We start from the raw sequence: 15,780 nt of genomic DNA, 5'->3' as shown, positions 1-15,780 counted from the left end.
TGGCTTCTTGGCTAGGCTATGTCCATGATACTAAAGTTCAAGCTGCAAGAGAGTAGAGGTATGCGAAAAACAACTGCTTTCTACTGTTTAGATATTTTATTAGTTAGAATGACCAGAGAATAAGATCTTTAGGTCTACCAGAGCTCTCTCACAATCAGAGTGCTTGGGGTAGCATACAAACATGCCTATGAACGCAACTGCATGCCAGCCATCAGCCACTCATTTAGCCTAGCTCTAATTAGTACCATTTTTATTCCCTCCCCCATCCACATTCTATCACCCACGAGCAGCAGTTTTACAGCAGCAAACGAACCTACTGACCGCATGTCTGTGGTAGATGGGAGGAACTGATGCACCTGAAGGATACCCACATGGTCACAGGTAGAAAATGAAATTTCCACACAGGGAAGGCAGAAACTCCGAGAAGACTGAAGATCGGAATTGAACCCATCTTTGATTCAGTGAGACAGCATCTCCACTAACTACACCACTGTGTTATGCTCACCCAAAATCATCTGGTACATTAGTATGGCCTTTTGCAGCCTGTTAATTTACATCTTGGTCAAAAACTTGCAGTCAAGGATGAATTATAAGATGTCCGGGCAACATTTATTATATCCCATGTTATCAACTAAGCCTTTTTTTCAGTGAAATAACGTTACATGAAAATTAAAAGTAGGCAATTCAGCAACTCCAGCTTGCTCTGCCATTTAATGTTGATTCATATGATTGTAACCTTAAATCCAAATTCAGATCTAGCACAGTAACCTTTCACCGTCTTGCTTCTCAAATATCCACTTGTCCTCCCCTTTAAAGTGTTTAAATCCTCTTCTTCCATGACTCTTTGAAGAACAGTCTCAAACACTCACACTGCTCTGACAGAAAAATACCGTATTCACTTCTCTAAAATAGTAATCCCTCGTTCAATATTCTCCCACAAGAAGAAACATTCCATACCCAGCCTATCAACAAACCCCACCCCCACCCAGGATCCTGCATGTTTCAATTAAATCTCATCTCACTCTTCTAAACTTGCTGGATAAAAATCTTGCATTTGCAACCTTTCTTCATAAAGCAACCAGCCTATTCTAGATATCAATATTGTAAATCTTCTTTAAACTAATTCCAATACGCAGACAGCCTAAATAATGATATAAATAATATTGTACACTGTACTCCACATGTGGTCTTACCAATGTGTATATAACTGAAGTGTAATTTCCCTACTTTTGCATTATTTCCCCTACTAATAATATCACTCTGTTAGCTTTAATAGTTAGCCTTTTGTGAAACATACATTGGGACACCCAAGTCTCTTCTTCATTGTTTAGTTAGTATGCTTTTGTTTTTTAATTTTTCTGCCAAAAAGGCCAATTTCAAATTTTCCAACATTGTGGCCCACTTGCCAGATTTTTGCCCACTCACTTAACCTATCTATATCCTGAGTAGCTCCCTTAAATCCTCTTCACAAGTTACTTACCTATGCTTCTGTGCAATCAGTCAATGTATCAACCAGATAGACCTTCAGTAGCTTAATTACACCCTCCCACCCTGAGTGAAAATGACAGAAGCAGCTACACACACCTTGACATTTGTAAATTTAACTGTCAATATTAACAGTAGGTTGTGTTAATTCACACTGTCATTTACAATGAATTCTAAAGAGCACACAGTCAACCTACTGTGCCGCAGCATCTTCATATTCCATCTAAGATGTTTGTTTTAAAATATATTCTCAGTGACCCCAAGTGCCAAACTCCTGGTACACTCTTGACTCCTCTTGCTTGTGGGGTTGAAGTGGAAATCTCCTGACAGGTTGCTGCAGAAAGGGAACTGCTACTGGTTCATTACTCATGGCAACCTGCATCATTTTCCAGTGCAATGTACTCCTTGAAAGAAACGGGGAGACCAAGCAGGTACTGCTGGGCTGACTGAAACAGTGTTACACCTATAGAGTTCATCCACTCCAATCGTTCTTGCATTTGAGCTTTACTGTTTAGTGGGATGGCTGGCAACTGTAAACCTTGAGATACTGCATCGCAATCACATTGGCGTAAAAACTGCTACTCAGGACTGGCCATTCTCACCTTTACCATGATGGAGATATTGATCAATTGATTGTTCCTTGTTAATTTTTACATGTGGCTCTGCTGTAAACTCCAGAGAAGGTTTCCGAAATATTTCTGCAAAGGGCATCAAAATTTAATGGTTGTATCTGTCTGTTAATATAAGTTGAAGATTATATGCAGATGCAAAGCAGTTGGACAATTTTTCATGTAATTGACCGTGATTTATGTATTCTATAACTTATGAAACTATAGACAGCCTTCAGTACAAAGGTGACACATCTTGCCATCATTCCTCCATTGCTATCAATCAGCTTGTGTCACATACCAACTCATATCTAATCCTCCAGCAATAAACAATTGAAGCAAAGTGGAAGGAGAGGTTTGAGAAGACTGGGACAGCTACTGGAGTGAGTTAAGCAGGAATACAAAGGCTACCAGTGCTGGATAAGAAAAGAAGGTGAGAATGGGAACCATTAGGGGAGTGGTAAATGGCAGGACCAGACTGTGGTAGTGGGAAGAACCTGTGGGTGAACTGTGTGTGTAGTGAGTGGATGGAAGCAGGAGGGAGAGGGGGGAGAAAGAGTTACCTGCAACTGAAAAACTCAATATTCATGCCATTGGGTTGTAGAATCCTCAGGCAGAAAATGAAGTTCCTCCAGTTTGTGTTGGGCTTCATCTTGGCAAGGGCAAGGCTGAGGATAGACAACTCAGTGTGGGAATGGAGAGGAGAGATGAAATGGTCTGCAGCCGGCAGCTCAGGATAGCATTGTGGATTGAACATAAGCACTCTGTGAAATTGTTGCCCAGACAATGTTTGGCCTTGCCCATAGTAGCGTAGCAGCTATTTCAGCTCAGAACATTCCAGAGTTCAAAGTTCAATTCTAGCCAAAGTCTTTGTAATGTCCTTCCCGTGGAATGCATGCATTTTCCCCAGGTGCTCCAATTTCTTCCCACAGTCCCAAAGTACAAAGATTGAACGGGTATAATTGGTCATTGTAAATTGTCTCATGATTGGATTAGGGTTAATCAGAGTTGTGGAGTTGCTGGGGCAGTGTGGCTGAAAAGGCCTATGCCACGCTCCCTCACTAAATAGAAAATAAATAATTAATATAGAGGCAATAACATCAGGGGCAGTGAGTGAAGTAGGAGAGGTTGTAGGAGATGCATGTGAATCTTTGCCTCACCTGAGAGTGCTATTTAGATCTCTGGATGGTCTTGAGGGAGGAGATGCAAGGACAAGTGTTACCTGTACTGCCAGGCCTTAGGAAAGGATGGATGGGGAGGGAAGCGAGAACCAGGATCTCATGGAAGGTGTACTTCCTATGAACGGGGGTGGGGGGAATGTGTTTAAGGCAGAGATTGTTAAGTTATTGATTGGTAAAGGGGGTTTAAGATTTGAGGAGGGGCGGGAAAATTGGGCTAAAAAAATCAGCAATGATTAAGTAGTGGAGCAGACTCAATGGGCCTTGTTCTACTCCTGTATCTAAGGCAGAAAGGAGTGGGGAAGGGAAGCTGTGGCTGGTGGTGGGACCTTGTTGCAGCTGGTGAAAATGACGAAGGATGGTATGCTGTACGCAGAGGCTCACAGGGTGAAAGGTGAGGCATTGTTAGTTCCCCCCCCCACCCCCACTGTCCCCTTTTGCTGGATTCCTCATGGCAAGGAAGTGGCTACTCCTCACCTCTTACGTTAGGAAATTCATAGAAATTTCCTGTACTGGTGCAGGAGAAGAGTTGCACAGCACTAACATAGAACATTACAGCACAGGGACAGGCCCTTCAGCATCAACCATGATGTCAATCTAACCTAATCCCATCCTACCCACACATGGTCTGTATCCTTCTATTCCATGCCTGCTAATGTGCTTGTTTCAATGTCGCTTAAACATTACTAACTGCTTCATCATCTCCTCCTGAACGTATAGTTTCAGTCACCACTCCCCTTTCTGTGTACAAATTCTTGCTTCACAAGTTTCCTTCAAACATTTCTCATATGTAATATAATTTTGTCCAACCTCTTCTTACAGCTGATACATTCCAATCCAGACAACATCCTGGTGAATCTCCTCTGCACCCACATCCTTCCTGTAATGCAGTGATCAGAACACTAATGCATAATATTCCAAAAGTGACCAAACCGAAATTTTATACATCTGCAGCTTGACTTACCTAGTTTTAAACTTAATGGCTCGACTAATGCCATAACCCTTCTTCATGACCCTATCCACTTGTGTTGTCACTTACAGCAGGCTACGGACTTGCACCCTGAAGATCCTTCTGTGCATCAATGTTTTGAAGGGTCCTGCTATATATTGTATACTTTCCTCTTACACTTGACCTCTCGAAGTGCAACACCTGACACTTGCCCAAATTAAACTCCATCTACCATCACTTTGTCCAAGTTTCCAATTAATTTATATCTTGCTGCATCCTTTTTTCAACCTTTCTCACTCCCCACAATTCAATTTTCATATTATTTGCAAATGGATTTTTCAGACCACCTATGTTTTCTTCCAAATATAAACTGAAGGGGCCTCAGCACTGATTCTTGTGGGACATCACTGGTCATAGACCTCCAGTCAAACAGATGCCCATTTGTCTTCTATGACTAAGCCAATTTTGCGTTCAATTTATCAACTCATCATTGATCCCATGTGATTTAATCTTCTGGACCAGCCTCCCATGACAAACCTTGGCAAATGCAGAGTCACTATTAATTAATGTTGATGTGGTGTTTGTAATTTTAATTTTAATAATAGTTTTCACCAAACCAATATATCATCCCTAAATTCTTCTGCCTAGACCTGCACACTACACTTCAGGATATTCTAACATGAATTTTTCTATACATTTCTATACTAAAATATGAATGACACCATTCCATTAGCTTATGTTGGTTATTGATTGCATCCCCATCTATGACATCTTAGTGATCTATGGGCATAGGTATGCATCATTTGCAAGGTGCATTTATACACATGTTAGTTGTAATGTGAATGATGTCTCCTCTGCATATGGAGTATTTAATTTCAAAAATGCATCAGTATAATACAAGGGAAATTTTTAAAACAGTATGCAAATTAAAGTGAATTTTAGTTGTTTGTTTTGGATTAGATTTCTGGGAATGCAGATAGTAACTAATTACTGAAGTTTAATTTATATCTAAATAGGATTTTACCCCTGAACCGTATATTTTATTCATTTGTCTTCTTATTAAGTGTGGTTTTGATAAAATGGAAGGCATGCTATCATTTCAAAATGATTATTAAATTGTATGTTGTTCAAAGCAATTGCAGTATCATCACCTTCAAATTACAGTCCAACAGTATGTCTTCCGTGATGGAGAAAATTAAATGAAAGTGAAATAATTGTCCAGGTTATTACCAGTAGAAAACTGTTGAGCCATGTTCAACAAGACTTCCAATTTAAATAGACTGAGCATGAAATCTTTTAATTTTAATTTGTTAATAGTGTATTAAAACATGAATTTTGAACAGAGGGCTTTGAGTACCTGTAGAACCTACTCCATACTTCCTAATCAATCAGGCAAAAATTGCAAATTACATGTATAGACTGTAACACGTAATATTACAAAGGCAAATTCTATCATTAATTTCAACAGAGAGAATTGTAAAATCCAGCTTGTCATTCACCTTTGTCAGTTGTGATTTGTAAAAGTGATATGTGTGTGAGTGTTCGTACATCGTCGACATCGATGAGGACCAAACTAGGGCATGATTTGGATTTAAGCGAGGGAGAGTTGCGCAGCATCAGCCTCACTCTCTCTTCCCAATTCCCATCTGGATCCAGTGGCAAGACAGAGTCAAGACGGTTGGAGATGGGACATCTTCTGTGTCTTGTCGTGCTCTACATGTTCCACGACACTTGCAGAGACTGCCCTCTTGACCGTTGGACCTTCCACTGGTCTCGTCCGCTCAGTCCGCCGGAGTCTGTCTTCACATGTTGGGATAGACAACTCCCTATCTCACCAAGGGTTTGAGACCCGTCGGCTACCCTCACCTGGTTTAGCTGGCTTGTCGAAGCCTTTGCCCGGGGTGTGGCCACTGTCGCATGCAAACAGCTACGGGGAGCCACAGGTGAGATCTGAGTGCCAGGTGGGGACCAAAGGTGGGCTAACCACCTTGAAAAGGACGCGACAAGTTCCCCCACCAGAGGTGCTACCTCTCCCTGACACCCCATACACCCCAGAAGTGATTTATAATTTTATGACAGGCAATGTTTAAAAAAGACCCAGTCTGGGTGCAGACTGAAGTCAAGCAGGGATTGATTTTGTTCTTCAAAAGTAATCTCAAAAACTATTTTAACCCAACATGTTAAGTAGAAACAAAGACTGAAATACTGTGCAAAAAGAACGTGTTATGTGAACGAGCATGCTTAAGACTGCTTAAGTCAGGAAAAGAAGTAGAATTATAAAGAAAAGGGAATAAAGATCAAATTAAAAGAGAAAATATGGAATTACATTTTCTTTTAAATTCAGCTAACTGCAGTCAAAATATGAAGGAATTAATTCTGCATTTGTAATCATTGCGTTTTCAGTGCTGGAGTATTGAAGCCGGTAATTAACACTTCCATTTCACTGAGATGTACTTAAACACAGCTTCCTGTGGTGAGCTTAATTTTACCTACAAATACAGGAAGTGTACTCTGCTGAAGGAACATGAAGAGACAGAGGGATACGCATTTTGCAAAACAGAGCGATATATCTATATACTACTAAAACTCTCATGCTCTGTCTGTCTGTCTGTCTGTGACCTCTAATTAGCGCAAACAGTGCATTACAGTGGCACTTTTTTTGGCTAAATCGAATTAAAATGCGCTAACTTACAGAATGCAGGCAAAGTTCAGGGTTATATATTCGTATAAAATTGCTCATTCGCCAAAAATCAACAGGCTGGCTTTCAACCGAGAGCTGATCGCCCATCATGGAAATCGGGACGTGACAGCCTGACGCATGCGCACGGCCAGCCTCAGCAGCGACACCTACCAGAGCAAAAGGGCAGAGCAGCTCTATTTCGAGGGGTCACATTCTGCTAATCACCATTAGCATGTGCAGGATTGGGACAGATCTAACTGCCACCTATCAATATAAGATAATTAAATCTTATTGTAATTATGTACTTTGAGACACCCATAAAACCCTTTGCTGCAGTCAAAGGACAGCGGTGACTATATCACGTCCATTTAGGAGAACGCCAACCACATTATCAAGAATAATCAGCATCCTTTGGTGTTAGGGCTTCCTATCTTCTATTCAGCATTAGGGTAAAAAAAAAATGGTCAGCCTAATTATGCCACGTGGAAAGGGAAGGGGTACATTATGGTCAAGAGATGACACCAAACGTCGTCGGGACACAGCAAGGAGAGGGAGAGAACAAGAATCAGATGAGGCCAGAGCCGCACGACTCCAGGATCAAAGAGTCAGGACAGAAAAAGATGAGAGAAGAAGAGACAGAGGAGGAGAGGCATGCACATCCCCAGGATCAGAGACAAACAACAAACAGTAGAAGAGATGAAGAGACGGGGAATGAAAGGGCTGCACGTCTCCAGAATGACAGCGAGAGACACAAGGGTGGCAGATAATCCAGAAATAATGCCATCAAAAGTGTCCTTCGTTAAATGAGGAGGAGTTATATTTGCTTTGCTACGCATTGTTCTTCTTTAATAAACTGAGGTTTTCTATTTCAGTTTCCAAAGCAAAGCGATACCAATAGCATTCAGGAAAACAATGTTCATTCTAGACACATCAGACTGCACTACCCTTCTCTCAAAGGGTGCCCCAACGGGTCACCCCGTTGTCTAGTTTCTAACTAAACTTCCTCTATTTCTGCATTTAACAAAGCATTTCCTCACGTCTTGATTAAAATATCTGTGGATACTCTTCAGGTCACGTCGATGTCAACAACCATAATATCATGTTGTAACATGAGCAGAACATCTGGCTGAAGTTACCTGAATCAAAAGAAACTTTTTAGACTTGTAACTGTTTCAAATGTTGCAAATTTTGAAACAAGGCCGCCCTGTTTACTGGTGAAGTAGATTTAAAAACTCAAAGTGTTAATTAGTTCTTTATTACTCAGCTATTGTATTTAAATCAGCTGGATTTGTATTTTCTTTCATTTTTATCCTGTTTAAATAGAATCATGTTTATGTGGTCGATTTTTCCAGCCTGCTACTGTATCTAAAATAGCAAGATAGTAGAGCAAGCGTTGAAGTGTGCTTGTCCCTGGAAGAGTTGTCAGGGAACTGCTTTGCCTTGTATAGCAAAATCACTTCCACAACACCTTTTGCACAAAATGCCTTACTACAGTGATTTGTCAATAGCCTAAGTGCAGTTCTGACTAAACCAGTACTCATGAAGCAAAATGTTGCTTACCATTGATAAAAGAAGCAGAACAATGTTAATTAACTTCACTGTTTTAGCAGATTGGTACATGTATCATAGGAAAATATGACATTGCATGAGTCAAGGCATACAACAATCCATTATGCCCAGTAATTTTTGCTCTGGCAGTAAGTTTCTTCCATATAGATGTTCTAATCCATTGTCACAAGTCTCCAGGAAAATTAGTTCCATAATTTCATGATGTTTATATGGGAATAATTCCAGCAAATGGGAATATATCTAGTAAGTTTTATTAAATAGGCTGGGGCACCTATATTCAGAAAAAAAAAGACTGTTACCAGATTTTAGGTTTACATATTCAAAGGGTAGATAAAGCAGACATTGGGGTGTTTCAGCTTGTGGGAAAAACAGTGTAATTAATACCGAAATTTGTATTCAAGTATGCATGATCTGCGGCATGTCTTATCTCCACATGATCCTCACTCAAAAAAGGAAGATTGTTAATTCGGTTAAGTCAACTAACCCAGAGTTGCTCCATATATCTGTATCTCCCCAATTTTGAAGCTGGCTTTTTAACAGCAAAGCATTTGCAAATCCCCTCAGGGCTGCTGGAACCAGTAATTTGCAATCCAATAGAAGCAACCTAAGATAATGACACAGGTTTTGCAGTGTGGTAATATTTTTAACACTAAGAAATTTTGTAATTAAAATACTGAAATTTTGTTTGGTCGGGTAATGTTTCAAGCAATATCAATTTATAGTCTGACTTCTTAAAAATGTAATTGTCAGTGTTGAGAATAATATCACTTTAGATGCAAAGGTTGACCTTCACAAATTATAAATTGCCACCAACATTTTCCTCGCATAAACATCAGCAATAGATGTTTTACAATAAAATAGCTTAGACCATAAAATCACAAGACAGAGGAGCAAAATTAGGCCATTCATCCCATTGAGTTTGCTCTGACATTCAATTCATGGCTGATCCAGCCCCTTCTCCTGCCTTCTCCCTGTAACTTTTGAAGCCTATACTAATCAAGAACCTACCAACCTCCGCTTTAAGTATGCACTTGGCCTCGACAGCTGAATGTAGTCAAGAATTCCAGAGATTTGCCACTCTCTGGTTAAAGAAATTCCTCATCATCTCTGTTTTAAAGTGAAGCCCTTCTATTCTAAGGCTCTGCCCTCTGGTCCTAAACTCTAGCACTATTGGAAACATCCTCCCCAGTTCCTCTCTCTCTCTCGGCCTTTCAATATTCAGTACGTTTCAAAGAGATCTCCTCTCTCCCCCCCCCCCCCCATTCTTCTGAACTCCACCAAGTACAAACCAGAGCCATGAAATGTTCTGCATGTGTTAACCCTTTCATTCCCTAATCATTCTCTTAAACCTTCTTTGGACCCCCTCCATTACCAGCACATCCTTTGTTAGATATGTGCCCCAAAACTATTCACAGTACTCCAAATGCAGTCTAACAAATGCCTGATAAAGCCTTAGAACTTAATAGTTTTTAATATATTAAAGTTAGTTCAGACAATATGCAGTAGGCTGATATTTTATGCCTTTCAAAGGCAGAATACCAAGTGTATGATCAAAACACAGCTAATACTAAAGTTCAGTACACCTGTCAGGTATAAGACAAAGGTTCAAAGGGTGCACTTGAACAGGCAAAGAATTTAAACCCTTATTGAATCTAGGAATTAAATTACAGGCTGAAATAGTGTGAGAACATGAGCACCAGAACGAACAAGGCTCAGCTTAACTTTCGATATATACTGTAAATGGGACAAACTATGGAAAAAGTAAGTGATTTTCTAATTTAAAACTTATTTCTAAAGATAGTAAATATGTAGAGCATAATGCAGGCAAAGGGAAGCAAGCATATGAGAATAATTCTAATTGCATTAGTGAAAGTGGATGTATTAGTGTTAACTCCGCATTTAAATTAGCTTAATACCTAGAAACTGAGAGAAGGGGGAAGATTGAGTAATGAGAAAATTATATGGAAAACTGGGAAATTACCATTAAATTATCGGCACAATATAAGGTAAAGTCAGGTTAGTTGCCACCAACACCTTCTTCCCATAAACACCGGCACTGCATGACTTACAATGAAAAGGATATTTAAAATATCAACCTACAGTATAATGTCAGAACTATCATTAGTATATTAAATACTGTATCGTTCTAAGGCTTTATGAGTCAGGTTTCTCTGCCTCCAATATAAGATACAATAAAATTAAGAAAAAATAAGTTAATTAAAAATGGGGAATCGAGAAATTAAGTTTTAATCATTCTGGGAATCAGAACTGCTACACAGACAAAATATTTGCAATATATGGGTTAAGGAATTAGGAAGACATATTATGGACACAAGAGATTCTGCAGATACAGGTGTCCCCCGCTTTCCGAACTCTTTACGACATTTCGCTTTTACGAAAGACCTACATTAGTACCTGTTTTCGTTAACTGAAAGAGGATTTTCACTTTTACGAAAAAAGACCCTCACTTTAAACTTATGTTTACCCCAAAAAAGACTACCATGACCATGAAGGCTTGCGCGGGCAGGTTTGTGCGCATGCGTGATGTGCAAATGCATGTACGTGAGCACACGTGACGTGCGTGTACGTGACGTGCACATGCGTGTACATGCCGAGTTTTTTCGACAAATCAATTTTAACTCAAACTTCCCGATTCTGTTAAGTGAAACTGCATTGTACATACATTATTTCTACTTTATATAGGCTGTGTATTTATCATATCATTCCTACTTTTACTATATGTTAGTGTTATTTTAGGTTTTATGTGCTATTTGGTATGATTTGGTAGGTTATTTTTTGGGTCTGGGAACGCTCAAAAAATTTTTCCATATAAATTAACGGTAATTGCTTCTTCGCTTTATGCCAATTCGGCTTACGAACGGTTTCATAGGAACGCTGTACATTGGGATAGCGGGGGAAACCTTGCACTGGAATTCCTGTGCAATGCACACACAAAATGCTGGAGGGCCTCAGCAAGTCAGGCAGCATCTATGGAGGAAAATAAACATCCATCATTTCAGTTCAGTATTGATGAAGGTTCTTGGCCTGAAATGTAGACACATTATGGTTTGTCTCAGAGAAATTAAATGCACTAACAAAGTTAAGGAGCTGGAATTCTATTTTGATAATAAATTTCCAAAGACCAACAATAAAGCCTGTATTAAAATGTTGTCTGACAGAATCAAATTAACAGATAATAAGGAATCGATTAGTAAACAAAAAGTTAACACAGCTTTTAACTAATTCAAGAAAAGAGCAGCACTGGGACCACCAGGATGAGGAATTCATATGGAATCTTTTTTTCCATTTCTTATTCTCTCACAATGGTGCATTCCAGGTTCCTTAAAAATGAAGTGAACAGTCCTTATTTGAAAATTCAAAGATTCCAAATTTCTCAAAAACAGCACAACTGGAGGCAAATCTCACCAGAACACTTTGCTTAAGACTTTAATTCGCAATGGGGGCGGTTACATGTCCTAAGGGGAAGTAGAAATCATCGGATGGCCATTCAGGATTCTTGGGGGGTGTGATAAGTGGCACCCTAACTTGAGTCATGAGACCTGACTAACCTTGTCAACTCGCTGCATCATCAACATCTAATTGGCATTCCCAGTTTCAGTTATTTTTTTTATTTTAATTTAGCCCCATTAATGATAGATAAATATGTATGGCATGATTATTATGAGTCTGATAGTGGTGAAGCCTTGAATTCTAACCTTGCTAAGAAACAGAAACTACAGAAAGTGCGTCAATACAATATTACATACCTGGAGTACGCTTTTATTCCATTCCCATCAGATCAGCAATGCCCCAAGTGTCTTATTTGTAATACTGTATAGTCTAATGAAGCCATGAAAACATCAAGATTGCAGGAACACCTCCGTGAAAGACACTCTGACAACCCTGACAGCTGGTATTACTCAGATCCAGAGGATGAAAGAAGCATTTGAAAACCATTGCACACTCGCTAAAAATGACCTTGATTGTGATCTTGTTGCTTCTTATAACATTTCCAAAATGAAAGCAAAGTGTGGAAAATAGGTGAAAGATTAATAATGCCTGCTGTAGCAGAAGTGTTCACCACTGTTCTCAAAATGGTATGAGTATTTTAAAATCAATTCCTTTAAGTAATTAACTATAGCTTGTCATATTGATGAAATGAGTGAAGACATTCAATATCAATTATGCACAGAACTATAAAAAACAGAATTTGGGATACATCTGAATGAGTCAACTGTGTGAGACAATGAGGCACCGCTAATGGCATTTGTACGGTTTATCGGAATTGGAAAAGTTTCTTAAGAATTTCGCTTTTGTAAAAAATTAAAACCAAGTATGAACGGAGAATCAATTTATGAAAAGTTCAAAATGTATATTGAGGATAAAAGTATTCTGATTAGGAACATGAGTACTTGTGCAACAAATGGAGCACCATATATGACAGGTCTCTATGTTGGTTTCAAGGCACTTATGGAAAAAAAATCCAAGTCTGTTTGCAATCCTTTGTATAATTCACCATCAACATCTCACAGCCTAAAACCTCAGCCAGCAACTTTTTTCTAACGTGACTCTTGATCTGCTATTAACAAAATTAAAGCTCATACATTAAATAGCAGAAGAGTTTGAACACTTTCTTCTTCACACTTAAGTGTGTTGGCTGTCAAAAGGCAGCTGCTTAAAACTTTTCTTTGATCTTTTTGACACTGTAGTTGAATTTTTGCTCAAAGTCGACATGAGCTTGGAAACAAGATTGAACTTATATGGAGATGTGTGCATACCTAGCCAATCTGTAAGATAAAATGAATATTCTAAATATGAAACTGCAGGGTAAGAATTTCAATTTAATCCAGGCAAAAAGTGTTGTGTCCATTTTATCAGAAAATTGGAAATATCTAAGCAAAACATTGGAAGAAGAGTGTTCTCACAGTTTCCCTGCACACTCTTTCACAGATGGTGATTTGCAAGAGTGCTGCTTACACCTGCAATCACTGAAGAAGGATTTTCAGAATCGATTCAAGGATTTGCACAAGCCGGAAATTCCATCTTGGCTAATTAGTCCGCTTCTTTACGTGGTGGAAGAACAGGAAGAGAGCTTGCCAGATGAAATTATCAAAATTCAGAATGATGAAAAAACATAAATGCTTTTCAAAAATGTTGGTTTTTGTGGTTTGTAGCTACATGTCATATAAAATTTCCCAGTCTTTGGAGCCAAACTGTTCTTCATTGCATTTCCATCCTTCTACCTTGCTGAAAGAAGCTTCAGTGCAGTGAGCCACATACTCACAAGAAACAGAAACTTTTTGAACATTGTTACTCATAAGGACTTAACGCTTTTGCTATCACAACTTGAACTAGATATTTCAACTCTTGCTCAAAAACAATCAAGTTCAAGGATAAATAATATTGACGTTGAAGCTGCTGTACAGTGCACAGGTACTGTGAAAGCTAAGCTTAAAGACAAATAAAAATTGAAAGTAGAATCTTTTTTTTCATATTACCATATGGTAGAAATGTTTTTACACCATGGGGGTGCCAGAAAGTATACTATGCCGAAGAGGGGCATTGGTAAGTGTGAAAGTGCTTCAGAGGGGCATTGGGCTAAATAAAAGGTTGGGAAACATAGGCTTCAGATGTTCACAGGCACCATCAGCAGCTACCACACTAAATCCAAGGGAAAGTCAAGGCAACAGCTGACTACAATGAAGATATTGCAAACATGCAAAACAAATGTAGGCTGCAAGTAAAAACAAAAATTGGTAATGGTATTTTATTCTGTAGACCGGTAACTTTTTAATTATAATAGTCAGTTGAAGAACCTTATTGAGATTTTCTGTACTGATGGTACAGTGACAATAGACAAGTAAATCTTCTAAATCCATTAAAATTCTGGATAAAAATGAAGTCCTTTTAAAGTATAAAGTATAAAAGTATAAGAAGTCTATTATCACATTTGCTCTTTGACAATGTTATAGATTTGTTATTATGCACCTTAGGTAAGCAATTAACACTTGCATGCAACATTGCATCTTGTAGCAATATGATCAAAAGATGACCATTTTGAAATTAATCAATAACAAATGCTGCCTTGAAATCATTAGCTTAAAATTTCCGCAAAAATGTTTACAGATCCATGCTATCTGCCTACTTTCCCTCTGTATCTGGTCAGAAGTTTGAAAATGCAACAGGCTAAAGTGTTATGATGAGCCAAAACAATCAATCCTATTGGCTGACAACCAATCCCAGGCTGACTTGCACTGATTGGTCATTGTTCCTAATGATGTCTTGAATGTGCTTGGGAAACCCATTGAAATAGAGGTGCTCTGAATGCACTGCTGAGTTTTTTGGCTGTGTTTTTTTTCTGAATAAAGGTTTATTTCAAGCCTAGGCTTTGTCCTGTTTCCTAGCTTTGGGTCTCATCAGTAGCTATAGGTAAGTGAACACAACAAATTGGTGACGAGGTGTTGTATTCTATCAACAAAGCAATTTCTACAGCAGATTTATGTGCAATCCGACAACAGCACCAAGCCTAACTTGAATTTGCCCGGTACAAGTTAATCAAAACCTTGACTAGCAGTTATTAGTGAGTCCAATGATGTCACTGAACAGACCTCATGTGAGTCAGTTGCTGCCTCCATTACCAACTTCCGGTTTGATACCACTTCAGGAATTACATTTGAATCCTGGTTCAAACATTATGAGGTATCTGTTGAGTTGAGGTCACCAGTAAAGGTGATTTGTGGCAGACATGCACGTTGTTCCAATGATTGAGTACTGCCGAACATGAATGTTATTTCAACTTCCTTCTGCCTAAGAACATAAGTAACCCATCACTTGACAAAACTGTCCAACAGTTAACAGGCATTTTTGGAGAACAGTCATCTCTTTTCAGTGTTCACTATCATTGCCTAAAACTCAATAAACACAACACCGATGACTTCATCATGTATGCTGATGCCATGAACCACGAATGTGAAAATTTCAAGCTGGGTAACGTGACTGAATCACAGATCAGATGTCTGATTTTTATTGGTGGACTTCAGACACGGCAATGCAGGCACTTGTAAATGACTCCTGGCCAGAGTGGAACAAGACCCTGAAGTGACTCTACAAGCTGACGCTCAGGAGTGTCAGCACTTGATTAGCATGAAACACTATTCTAACCTGGTTGAAAACAACCATGTCAACTCAATTTCCAGTGGTCCAGGCTTCATCACTCAGCAGGTCTCCAATCAGTTTTTGGAACCGTAGTGTGTGGCATTACACAAGAAACTGTCAGTACAAAAACTACATTTGTCCTGTGGTCACAAAGTA

General features: G+C 39.0%; 1 long non-coding RNA gene across 1 annotated transcript in view; it reads right to left on the bottom strand.

The window, feature by feature from the left end:
* Positions 1–15,780, bottom strand: part of LOC134344360 (uncharacterized) — a 164,194-nt gene that overhangs the window by 112,688 nt on the left and 35,726 nt on the right. The gene's annotated exons all lie outside the window — the stretch shown is intronic.

This window comes from Mobula hypostoma, chromosome 3 (genome assembly GCF_963921235.1).
Source record: "Mobula hypostoma chromosome 3, sMobHyp1.1, whole genome shotgun sequence".
Lineage (NCBI taxonomy): Eukaryota > Metazoa > Chordata > Chondrichthyes > Myliobatiformes > Myliobatidae > Mobula > Mobula hypostoma.
Note: the sequence above shows the minus strand (reverse complement) of the source record. Positions and strands in the feature narration are given on the sequence as shown.